The sequence below is a fragment of the Pleurodeles waltl genome, chromosome 4_2, assembly GCF_031143425.1.
Source record: "Pleurodeles waltl isolate 20211129_DDA chromosome 4_2, aPleWal1.hap1.20221129, whole genome shotgun sequence".
NCBI lineage: Eukaryota > Metazoa > Chordata > Amphibia > Caudata > Salamandridae > Pleurodeles > Pleurodeles waltl.
Window position 1 is genome coordinate 865,368,609 of NC_090443.1, and position 12,341 is coordinate 865,380,949.

The following is a 12,341-nucleotide window of genomic DNA, read 5'->3' on the forward strand; positions in this document are numbered from 1 at the left end:
GGCCAGCTGCGGTGTCGGGAAGACCCGCAAACAGTACCTTGGAAATGCAGGGCATCGTGAGCCTCGCAATGAGGTCCGAAATCAGCGTCGCTGGCGCTGCGGTGTCGGTTCCAGAGGTCGGTGCACAGATCGTCGGGCTCTTGAAGTCATACGGTTGCAGATCGAACTCCGGGCTGATGAAGTCAGGAGCGCTGGTGTGGATGGCGCCGGGGCTGCGGTGCGAAGAGGGACGATGCAACGTGCGGTGCCCATAGGTCACAGTGCAGGCAGCGGCTCATGACGGCATCCAGCGGCATTTGTGCAGAGGAAAACATTTATCAAACTCATTCCATTATCTGTGTCTGAAAAGGTGGTGCTGAATTGGAATATGCGGCATGTGAAAAAGTTGATGAACAAGGTATGGTCATGAAGCAAAGCACCTTCTAGGAAAAGGTAGCTATCATTGACTGAGGTTTGAGGCATGGTCTTTGGATGTGTGAAGAATCTCCCTTTAATCAGCTCGACTGCTGCAAGGCTGCTGGTGCAGTTCCAGCGTGAATCCTGATGCGCCGTATCCAACTCGGGCTCCACAAGGTTGGTCTTCGGTTCTCAGAACTTGTGCTATATAGGTTTTGTGGTCTTGAAAATCCTCTGAGCAGCAAAAGGCATTATCCCTATTTAACAAAATTGCATTTTGTTGGATAGGTGCTGCAGGGCCCCTCAGACCTCTCCTTTACGCTGCCCATCAATGCAATAATTGCAGTGCCAAAACTTCCTTCCCAGTCTCATGGAAATATTTAGTGCTATTTCTAACAAAACCAGTACACTTCAAGAGAACTGTAGGAGTTTTTACAAACAGGACAAGTCATCCCAAAGTTCACAATATGAAGTACTTGGAATTGTGACATCTGTTTTGGCTTCCAGGTTCTGGCAGTAGTAGCCACAAAAGTTTGCATAATCCAATAGCATACTAGACACAGCAGTATTCCTGGGGATCGCATCAACAGACCTTATTCAGCAGCCTTAGAAAAACCTGTTCCAATCAGAGATTTCGATAAATACCACAGCAGTTTTTTGAACAGTTCCACCAGGATGTCTTTCAATGCACACATTAAGCTTGAAATGAGGGTCAGGAAATCATATTTGCAGGGTAAGCATACCACTGGAAGGTACTCCTATTCCCCTAAATTGATGCAAGTCCTCTGAGACTTTCTGTATTGTTGCGGAAATCTCAGAGGCCACTTCCTGTCCAACGCAAGATAGCAGTGTCCTTTCTCACAGATCATCACCTCAACTTGACAGCAGTCCATAAACCCATCTATTTTATTGTGCAAAGGAAGCACACACATCCATATAGAGTGATAGCCCAGAGGCCTTATGTGGTTCACTGATCCACAATATACAAACCAGTTCTCTGCGGACAAAAGCAGTAAGAGTTTAACATCTCCTTCACAAGTTCCAAGTAAGATTCAGACATTTCCAACTACTTTATCAATGTATTAATTACATCCCAGTCCAGGTAAGCAGTTACACCTTCAATCACTTGTGGCTAGATACAATTATAAAAGATATTTCTCATATCTCCTGGTCAGATTGAAATAATTGAAAATTAATTTCAGATGTGAGTTCTAGTCTAGCAACATCCATAAACAGCAGAACTTCATATAGATAGTCTTGAACATAATAGAGATCCCAATTTACTGCCATCTAACTTAAAGGAGGAGGAGCTATGGGCAAGGATCTCCCAGCAGACTTTGTGGCACATAAATGCCACATAAGGGAGGTTTGAGAGGTAAACATTCACGAGCAACATTCAGATGGTGTTGTAACCCAATGAGGATGGCAAATAGATGACTAAATGTAAGTTCCATTTTGTGGTAGCAAATGAAGATATGTCAATTTTTCCTTAGGGCTTTTGTCTCAATGTCAGAGACATAAAACACATGTCCCAAAATTAGACATAACACACAAGAACAGTTCCTGTTTCAGGCCAACAAAAGTAGCAAATAGTGTAATCTTGTGCTCAGCTGTCTACTTTACATCCTGCAAGGGTAGAAATTCAAGAACAGGGCTAAATCTGAATAAGGCAGATAATGCTGAAGAGAACAGTACTGGGCATCTCTGCCACCCATTTTTGTTTCTGTACTGTAGTCACTGTCAAACATATTCCTTCCTCAATCTCAGAAAACGTTGCCACTTTCACAATATTAGATGGTAGAATGTACAGTGGGGGTTCCTGTTGGATTGTGGAAGAACTACAAATTTCCTGTCCTGATAATGTAAAAAGTGCATTAGCTTTCCCATTTTAATCCCAGATCTGTATGTTATTATAAAGTCAAACACAGAAAAGGTGCGCACGCATCTTAATTGCTTGCCCATCAATGCCTAGGCGGACCAGCATAGCAACTCCCTCTTCTTGTGATTAGTGAAAACCTTTATTGAGTAAACCTTACCCAGTGAATAATATCTTCACTCCATGACCCAAGCCTTAACAGTTTGTAACTACATTCCCATGAATGTGTAGTTTTTCTGAGTGAAAGTTAATGAGTGCAGGGATAGAGGCTGTATATTTTTTTAATGCCCCTATCCCTCTAGAACAAGACCCTGCCCATGGGCAATACCTATGAAGCTCAAAACCCAAAAAACTCAGCATGTGTCCTGCACACAAATAGAAATTACATCCGAATCTCATCAGTTATCCCACTTGACTGGAATGATCACTCTCCCCCTTCCAAAATTGCAGTAACCTAAACCTATTTCACAATCCAATAATCCTAATTGTGAATGGGGCAAACTCTCCCAAAAACTAATTCAATCTCTAGATCAACCTAGACCAGCCCTCACCTTCCTGAGGCTGTTCTGCAATTTAACTCTTAGATTACAGATAACCGTGACCCTGCCCATTGCTAAAACGTGAAATCTTATTTTTGTGTACAGGAGGTGTGCTCCGTTTTTGTGCCTTTCAGCCAAAACATGGAACTTTCTTCCATTATCCATCAGAGAGATTGAGAATTACCTAGATTTCATGAAATGCTGAAGACTCATCTCGTCATTAACTAGACAGGTATTTAGCTTCTGGGCTGAGAATAATCCAAAAACACCCAGATACCTTCCTGGGTAATAGTTTTTTATGCAAAAAATGTTTTCATCATCATGATCACCAACAAACTGTGTGTGGAACTGATATGTTTGGCCTTGCAAGCAATGTGTTGTGCCCTTACCTAAGGTGGTCAAAACCAAACATACATGTAAATGTTCTTCCAACGTGCATATTTTGCAAAGCTCAAATCAGTTCCTTCTTCAGAGCTTCTTGAAAAAATGGGAGATATCATCTAGATTGCTACTAAAAGATATAGGAATCCTAAAGTGTCTTCAGTGATGAAATATTGATAGGCTGTGGGTGCACTACACAGAATTAATGTCATCATCATTTGGTACTATTCAACACCGAATGTTGTCTGAAATGTGGTTTTCTAATTTGTCCCCAGCTCCACACTCTCACCATATGGTATGCCCCTCTTATGACCAGACTGGTTAATCACTTGTACTCTTAACATAATTCAACAACACTAAGATCAAGGGGAATGGATACATTTTGTCTATTTTAAGTAAATTCTTGCAAAATAATCACCGAAAGCCCTCAATTTTTCTCCTTTTTAGGCATTACAAAACGGTGAGAGAAATGGAATAGTTAAGACTGAATGTACATATTTTGTACAGGGTTTTTCAATTAGTCTATTAATTCAATTCACAATACTTTATTTCCAAGAAATAAATTCTTAAAGAAATATTGCACATTTCCTAATTAATTAAACAGAACAATTACACATACCAAAAAATCAATACTGCGCAGCATACTTTTAAAATAATTCCACCATGCATAAGTGAAACCTTTAAATTAGAAAAAAACAACAAAATAAACATTTAAAATTTCGCCACACCGAAGCTAAAAAAAAGTCCACAAACCAGAGTCTCACATCCATTGCAGCATTAGAAAGGGAAAGCTGACTAGTAACATAGAAAGGGAAAGCATTGACTAGTAACATAGAACTCACTCTGTCTCTGTAAGACATTTATAAAGTGCAATGTGCCTCACCACTAAACATCATCACAGGTGGCTACTCAGTTGACCTTATGTGGCGCCGCGTGCTGCGCCGCGAGCCGAACATTCGGCTCGGGCCGCACAATGCGTTTGCAGGACGCAGCGCGCCCCCAGTCTGTTGTGTGCTTTGCGAGGCCCCAGATTGGGCATGGGGCCTCGCTCGGTCTCCGTGCACTGCGTTTTTTGGGCATCCTGAGCCCTCTTACATGTTCTTTTCTTCGTTTTCTGGGACATCTGGTTGTACCTTCCTTTATGTTTTTTCCCCCTTCCCATGTTCCCTTTTTCTTCCCAGCATTCCTTGTTCCCTATTCTCTATGGTTCCTAGTCTATTCTGTTCTATGTACTTTTCCCTATCTAAGATGGTGTCCTTTTACTTCCTGTTGGTCGTTTCCTATTTAGTGGTATTTAAGGGATGTGTTTCTTTCTTTCCTTGCGCTGCAACACTTTCTGTTTAGATAGTGTCTTCGCTCCTGTTTCTTAGCCTTTCTGCGCTAGATCTTGTCTATCTCGTGTATTACCTGTATTTTTGCCTCTGTTGATTCCTGTTCTTTTGTTCCTGTTTCAGGAATCTATCTGTTTGGAGGTTTTTTCCATGGCGTACAGCACCGTGGCTACCAGAAAGAGTCGCCCCTTTCTGGGCCAGAGCCAAACATTCAAGACCCACGCCACTCGATCTGCGGATTCCAGGCGTAAGCAGCACGTGAGTCGTGACAGATTGCAGTGCCAAATTCTCCCGACATCCTCTAACACCATGGATGATACAGTGGCAGCTGCTGCAGATCCTGATCAATCTCTTCTGACAACTATTCAGCAACAGGCTCAGGAACTGCAACAACTACGCAATGAGAATGCTGCGTTACGACAGGCTTTGGCTTTCCGCAGTGGCGATGTTCCGACTATCTCCGCCTCTACTCCTCGTTTCTCCGGTGAACCAACTAAACTGCGTGAATTCCTTGATGCATTAACGGTGTATTTTGCCTTCCGACCTACCCAATTCTCCTATGACAGGACAAAGGTGGGATACCTTATCAGTGCGTTATCCGGTCCTGCCTTGGCCTGGGCAACCCCGATGGTATCATCCAACGACCTGGTATTATCGGACTATTCCGCCTTCGTGAATCGATTCAAACAAATGTTTAGTCGTCCAGGATTGGAGGCCTCTGCGAAGGAAGCCTTATGTGACTTCCAACAAGGCTCACAAGATGTCCTTCAATATATTACGCGCTTTCGTCAGCTAGCAGCAGAGACCACCTGGGTGGAACGTACTCTGGTGACCTTGTTTCGCAGAGGACTTAAAGAAGAAATAAAAGATGAGTTAATACACTCCACCAGAGTTGAAGATCTTCGTGGTCTGATGGATCAAGCACTTCCCATCGAATACCGTCTCCAAGAACGACGATTGGAGAAGAGAAAGAGTAGAGGATCTTCTCAGCCAAGCACTTCACGGGGTTATCTGCATCGTTCTGAGGAACCTCGCATTCCTGCTAGAGACATTGAGGGAGAACCTATGCAAGTAGATACCACTCGAGGCCCGCTTTCCGTTAGCGAGCGGGAAGACAGACGTAAGAAAGGATTGTGCCTGTACTGTGGGGCTGCTGGCCACATACTTCGGACCTGCCCTGTACGTCCTCAAAGGCCATCGGGAAACGCCACTTCCCGCCCTCTGTAAGAAGGGAGGGGACGGGATCATCAGCTATACCTTCCATCAGTTCATTTAAGGACAATGCCACGTCCTTGTTCATGTTACCTGTCATGTTACAGCTACCTGACGGCCGTCAAAAAAGAACTATGGCATTACTAGATTGTGGCGCTAGTGGTATTTACCTGGATAAGACTTGGGCCACTACTCAACAAATTCCAACACAACCCAAAGAACTTCCAGAACAAGTGCACACAGTGGATGGATCCTTAATATCCTCTGGTCCAGTCGATACTACTACCCTGACATTAAGTTTACAGTTTGGTAACCATCAAGAACACATCTCCTTTGATCTCATATCATCCCCCAACCATACCATCATTCTAGGAATTCCGTGGTTCATAAGACATAATCCGTATGTGAACTGGGAAACCCGGACTATTTCCCTGTCGTCACAGTTTTGTCATGAGAACTGTTTTGCTTCCGACAAATATTGGTCACCTAAAAGATTGACACCTACTGAAAGTACTACCGGGTATTCCATCAATACTGTCTAAGGAGTCCCTGAACACTATTTAGAATTTCAAGATGTGTTCCAAAAACCATCCAGACCTGTGTTAACTCCACATCGAGATTACGATTGTGCAATTCCCTTGGAACCTGGAACTGTCGTTCCCTTTGGGAGGATGTATTCCCTCACGGAACCCGAAAAGGAAGTTCTAAAGGAGTACCTGGAAGAAAACTTACAGAGTGGTCTTATTGTTCCATCGTCTTCTCAGGCAGGGGCTCCCCTCTTTTTTGTACCCAAGAAGACAAAGGATCTTCGTCCTTGCTTGGATTTTCGAGGCCTGAATAAGATAACTATAAAGGACCGTTATCCTTTGCCCCTCATCAAGGATATTCTAGAGGCAGTCAGAGGGGCTCAACGTTTTACTAAAATGGATCTACGGGGAGCCTACCACCTTTTACGTATTAAAGAAGGAGACGAGTGGAAAACAGCTTTCAGGACCCCATTTGGTCACTTTGAGTACAAGGTTATGCCTTTTGGTCTCACTAATGCCCCCGCAATTTTCCAAAGATTTATGGACTCTGTGTTTTCTGATCTTTTGAACCAAACGGTTGTAATCTACTTAGACGATATTCTTATTTATTCTAGACGTCCTGAACTGCATTCTTCTCACGTGAAACAAGTCCTTCAAAGACTCCGGGAACATCAACTATCTTGTAAACCAGAAAAGTGTGAGTTTGACAAGACGGATGTCAAATATCTGGGTTACCATTTAAGTTCCACCGGCATAGCTATGGACCAAGAAAAAGTACAAGCCATCCTAGATTGGCCTTCTCCTTCCTCTATTAAGGAAACACAATGTTTTCTAGGATTAGCACATTTTTATCGGCAGTTTATCTCAGACTTTGCAAAACAAACCAGCCACATAACTCACACTCTAAAGAAGGAAAATTTAACGAAAGGGTTTGTCTGGACTAAGGCGGCTGAAACAGCTTTTCAAGGTTTAAAGAAGGCTTTCACTCAAGCTCCCATCTTGAGACACCCAGATACCAACAAACAATTTATTGCAGTTACCGATGCTTCCGAAAAAGCCATCGGAACTGTCTTACTCCAACAACAAGAAGATGATGGCCTTGAACATCCTGTTTTCTATTTGTCTCATGTACTCTCTACATCGGAACAACATTACACAGTACTAGAAAGGGAGTTATTAGCTCTGAAAACAGCCTGCCTAGAATAGAGACAGTTTCTTATGGGTTCCAAGGAGCCTTTTGAGGTGAGAACAGACCATCGTAATCTACAATGTTTACGTAATTTTGTATGCCAGAATAGTCGCCAGGCGCGTTGGGCCTTTTTCTTCAGTCAGTATGATTTTTACATCACCTATATTCCTGGATCCCAAAACATTCTGGCTGATGCTCTGTCTCGCCGTTATCCAGATTGTACTCCTACCCCATCTCAGTATCTACTTGAGCCTCGTAAGATCATCGGAGTAGCTCAGTCTTTCCTGGATGCGGTACAACTGGAATATTCCAGCCTGTCTGACCACGAAGTAGAGAAATTAAACCCCCTTATATATAAAAAGCAAGGATATTATTATTATCAGAACCTGTTGTTCCTCCCTACTAATAGAGTTAGAGAAAAGGCATTACAAATGTGCCATGATTCGCCGGTTGCGGGTCATAAAGGCATCAAGGCCACACAAGAACTTCTCTCGCAATCTTTCTGGTGGCCTACCTGGAAATCGGATGTTGAAAGATACGTTCAGGCTTGTCCCATATGTGCTCAAGTAAAGATTCCCCGTACCAGACCTGCAGGATTACTACAACAATTGCCTGTTCCACCAGCTCCCTGGCACACCATTTCTACTGATTTCATGTGTTCGCTCCCTCCATCAGCAGGAAACCGGGTTATCATGGTCACTGTTGATTCCTTTACTAAGATGGCTCACTTCACTGCCCTGAAAAAGTTACCTACGTCCCAAGAACTAAGCCAGATATTTATCTACCATATTTTCCGTCTCCATGGACTTCCACATACCATTGTATCTGACAGAGGACCTCAGTACATTTCCCAGTTTTGGAAATATTTTTGTAGGACACTAAATATCAATATAGCACTATCATCGGGTTTCCATCCTCAAACCAATGGACAGACTGAGCGTCTTAACCAAGGATTAGAGCAATACCTTCGCTGTTTTTGTAATTCTACCCAGAGCAACTGGAACACTTACCTCCCTATTGCTGAATTCTCCTACAATAATACTGTCCATAGGGCCTCCAAGGTCACTCCTTTTTTCTGTTCTTATGGCTATCATCCTACTTCTTTTCCTACTTCTCCTCAGTCTTCCTCTCCTCTGCCTGCGGTTACTTCCCTTTCCAGACGACTTCTATAAATCCATAGACTAATTCGATCCAATTTGTTGAACACCAAGAGATATATGAAGAAAATAGCAGACAAGAAACGTAGGAACATTCCAGACTATCACCTTCAGGATAAAGTCTGGCTTTCATCCAAATTCTTGCCTTTACGCCTTTCTCAGAATAAGTTCACACCCCGCTACTACGGGCCTTTCCGTATCCTTCAGCTGATTAATCCTGTCACTGTCCGTCTTCACTTGCCTCGTACATGGAAAATTCATCCAGTCTTTCATGTTTCCCAGCTCAAACCTTACGTACCTGATCCTTACTCTCGTCAGTTTCCTTGTCCTCCTCCTGTGTTAGTGAATGATGTACCTGAATATGAGGTACAAGAAATTTGTGATTCTCGTATCTTTCACAAACGCCTTCAGTATCTGATTCATTGGAAGGGTTATCCTCTCAGTGAATGCTCTTGGGAAGATGCATCTTCTGTTCACGCACCTCTTCTGATTCGTCATTTTCACTGCCTTTTTCTACACAAACCTGGGGCCTCGGGGGGGCTACTTGTTGTGTGCTTTGCGAGGCCCCAGATTGGGCATGGGGCCTCGCTCTGTCTCTGTGCACGCGTTTTTCGGGCATCCTGAGCCCTCTTACCTGTTCTTTTCTTTTCTTCGTTTTCTGGGACATCTGGTTGTACCTTCCTTTATGTTTTTTACCCCTTCCCATGTTCCCTATTTCTTCCCAGCATTCCCTATTCTCTATGGTTCCTAGTCTATTCTGTTCTATGTACTTTTCCCTATCTAAGATGGTGTCCTTTTACTTCCTGTTGGTCGTTTTCTGTTTAGTGGTATTTAAGGGATGTGTTTCTTTCTTTCCTTGCGCTGCAACACTTTCTGTTTAGATAGTGTCTACGCTCCTCTTTCTTAGCCTTTCTGCGCTAGATCTTGTCTATCTCATGTATTACCTGTATTTTTGCCTCTGTTGATTCCTGTTCTTTTGTTCCTGTTTCAGGAATCTATCTGTTTGGAGGTTTTTTCCCCTTTTCAGGGTTTTTTTCCCTCTGGCGCTATTTCTGAAGGGTACGGTCTGTACTTGGCGTTTCCATTGCCTACAGCACCGTGGCTACCAGAAAGAGTCGCCCCTTTCTGGGCCAGAGCCGAACATTCAAGACCCACGCCACTGGATCTACGGATTCCAGGCGTAAGTAGCACGTGAGTCGTGACACCTTAATGTGTATTTCAAATTGCCCAGGACTGCCAGAGCATTCTATTGATACAGTCAAGTTTGCTTTCCTGTTGTAACCATGCCACCATCATGAGGGAGGTGCCAACCTAGAACTTCAAAACCTAGATGGGGGGAGACCCTGTCTTGAGTGATATGATTTTACCCAGATATTGACCTGTGGCAATGGCCACATCTCGATGTCTAAGGCCTCATACTAAATTTAAACCCATATCTCTCAACAGTATCCATACTTTTTGAAGACAGGGTGGATAATCTTCTTCCTTTCCATGAGGAAATGAACACAAGTGGCTCACTGAGTATTTCTTACCCCGCTTACAGGGGCATTGACCATCACTCTCAGCTATTTCGGGCTTTAACCCTGGTATTCGCCAACATGGGTCAATTCCCACCTTTAATCTCAGGATTTAATTACGATGATATTATCTGGGATTTCGTGGAGGAACAGAAAAAAGTTCATACTCTCCTGAGAAGCTAAGGTATGGACAACTGAACTTTTGGCCTTAAGATACTGAAGGTTTTCCTTCCAGCTAGTTTCAATAGCACATTGCCTAAGGGTACTCTTTATTTGGCTAACTTTAACCACCACCCCTCCTTCCAAATACATGTCGGGGACTCCCACACGCTTTAGCATTATTATCACAAGGTTTTTCTAACTGAGAAGAGGTGACAGAATCTCAGGGAATATGGACACAGTTTATTGGCAGGGACCCCTATTCTTGAGCCAAAAATAAAGTGCAGGGCTCTGGCATCTGCCAGTGCACTCAATGTAATGGTTCTCAACTCCCATCTTACAGCTTGAATCATTATGTTTTTGGGTAAGTCAAGAAGCAACTTCAAGACACTACCTTCAAGTCCTTCCCATGGGACTCTTCGGTCCATTACCCGCACCTCTGCTCCATAAAGAGCCAGTGGAATCAGTTGACCCTATATAAACCTACTTAGCGGGACAAAGGAATAACTGCCATATTTGCAATCAATCCTTTTTAAACCATTCACCTCTGCTGAAAACGCTAGTTTCCGAGAAGCCATATGTTTATCCCACCTACACTGAAAAAATCATGCCCAGATATTTATTCTCAGTAACTTGCTCCTGCCGCACCTTCTCCAAAAACTAAGTGAATTTATTTTTCTTACTGGCACAAAACAGGGTTTTTGTCTTGTCAATGTTTATAGTTGGCTTGTTTTCAAGACAGGAGTAGTTTAGGGCATTTAGTTTTCATTGTAGCCCTATAAGCATAGGTTCCAACACCAGCAGATCGTCAGCGTACATAAGACAGCTGATATACCTACCCTCAACCTTTGGAGAGTAACTGTGTACTACTTAACGTCTGGGGAGGCTGCCATAACCGATTCTCTACTGGGATTTTCCTTGATAGATTGCCCAGCCTGTCCAGATCAACTTAAACCCAATTTTCATTATCAAGCTTCATCAAAAGGTCTAGCAGGGCTCCAGACAAATTCCACTGCTGGAGTTTTCTCCAGAGCGTACCTCTGCCCACCCTGTTGAATGCCACTTGGAAGTCAACAAAGCAACAGCAGAGGCTACCTACCGACTTCACTGACTTTCTTGCCACATCAAACAGTGAGAGCCCAGAGTGAGAGAGTGGTCCATCGTAGAATGCCCTGGTCTGAAAATTCCCTGCTCAGTAGGGATCAATCCAGTATCAAAAGCCCAGGCTAACTATTTTCTCTCCTTTCTTCCGCACAATCTTCTCTCCTTTTTTATATTCTCTTCTCCTGCATCTTCTTTGTACTTCTCCATATGTTTAATTCTATCGCTAGCCCTTTTCTTCATATGTATGGCAACAGAAACTTTCTCTTGGGTGCGCCTAGCCATTAGCAGCACCTGCCACATTTCTTTGACCTCAGTGGATTCACTGTTCCCCAGTTCCAGAAGCCTTCCAGAAGATGTTCTGCAGAGATGTCTAGAGAGGTCAGCTATAATACAAATGCTTTCAGTCTCAGATGGCTGGATTATGGTTTCCACAATATACGGTTCAAGGGCATGGATACCCAGTATATTGATCGCTGCAGGATTATCTAGATATTAAACCATTTTTTAAAGCTAGTCTGTTATACCAGCCCTTTGTAACATGACAGGCTATATACTAAGTCATTACAGATTCACACAACTGCTAGCTAGGGTACTTGCAGAAATTTCCTGATTGATCATTCCTTCTGAATGAATGGTAGGTTTGGGTAGTGCCAACCACTTATATATCAGGAATAGGAAATATCATGAAAGTTGCCGGCTTTAGAACAGCATGACTCAATGTCCTGTACAACTGGCAATCCCATTCACACATCAAACGCTTGATTGACATATCATATGTGATAGGTGAGAAGGGAGTTCAGCTAATGGCCGCCGAATTTGTGGTCTCTCAGCTGTGACAACAAACTCACAGTGATACTACTTTTCATTTCAGGTCCTTACACACAACAGTGTGGCGTCCCACCGGGGTTCATCATATGCCCTTTATTATTCAACATGTACCTAACCTCCTGATT

General features: G+C 43.2%; 1 protein-coding gene across 2 annotated transcripts in view; it reads right to left on the minus strand.

Annotated features, from left to right (window-relative positions):
* Nucleotides 1-12,341, minus strand: part of ACOT11 (acyl-CoA thioesterase 11) — a 409,284-nt gene that overhangs the window by 197,484 nt on the left and 199,459 nt on the right. The window lies entirely within an intron of this gene.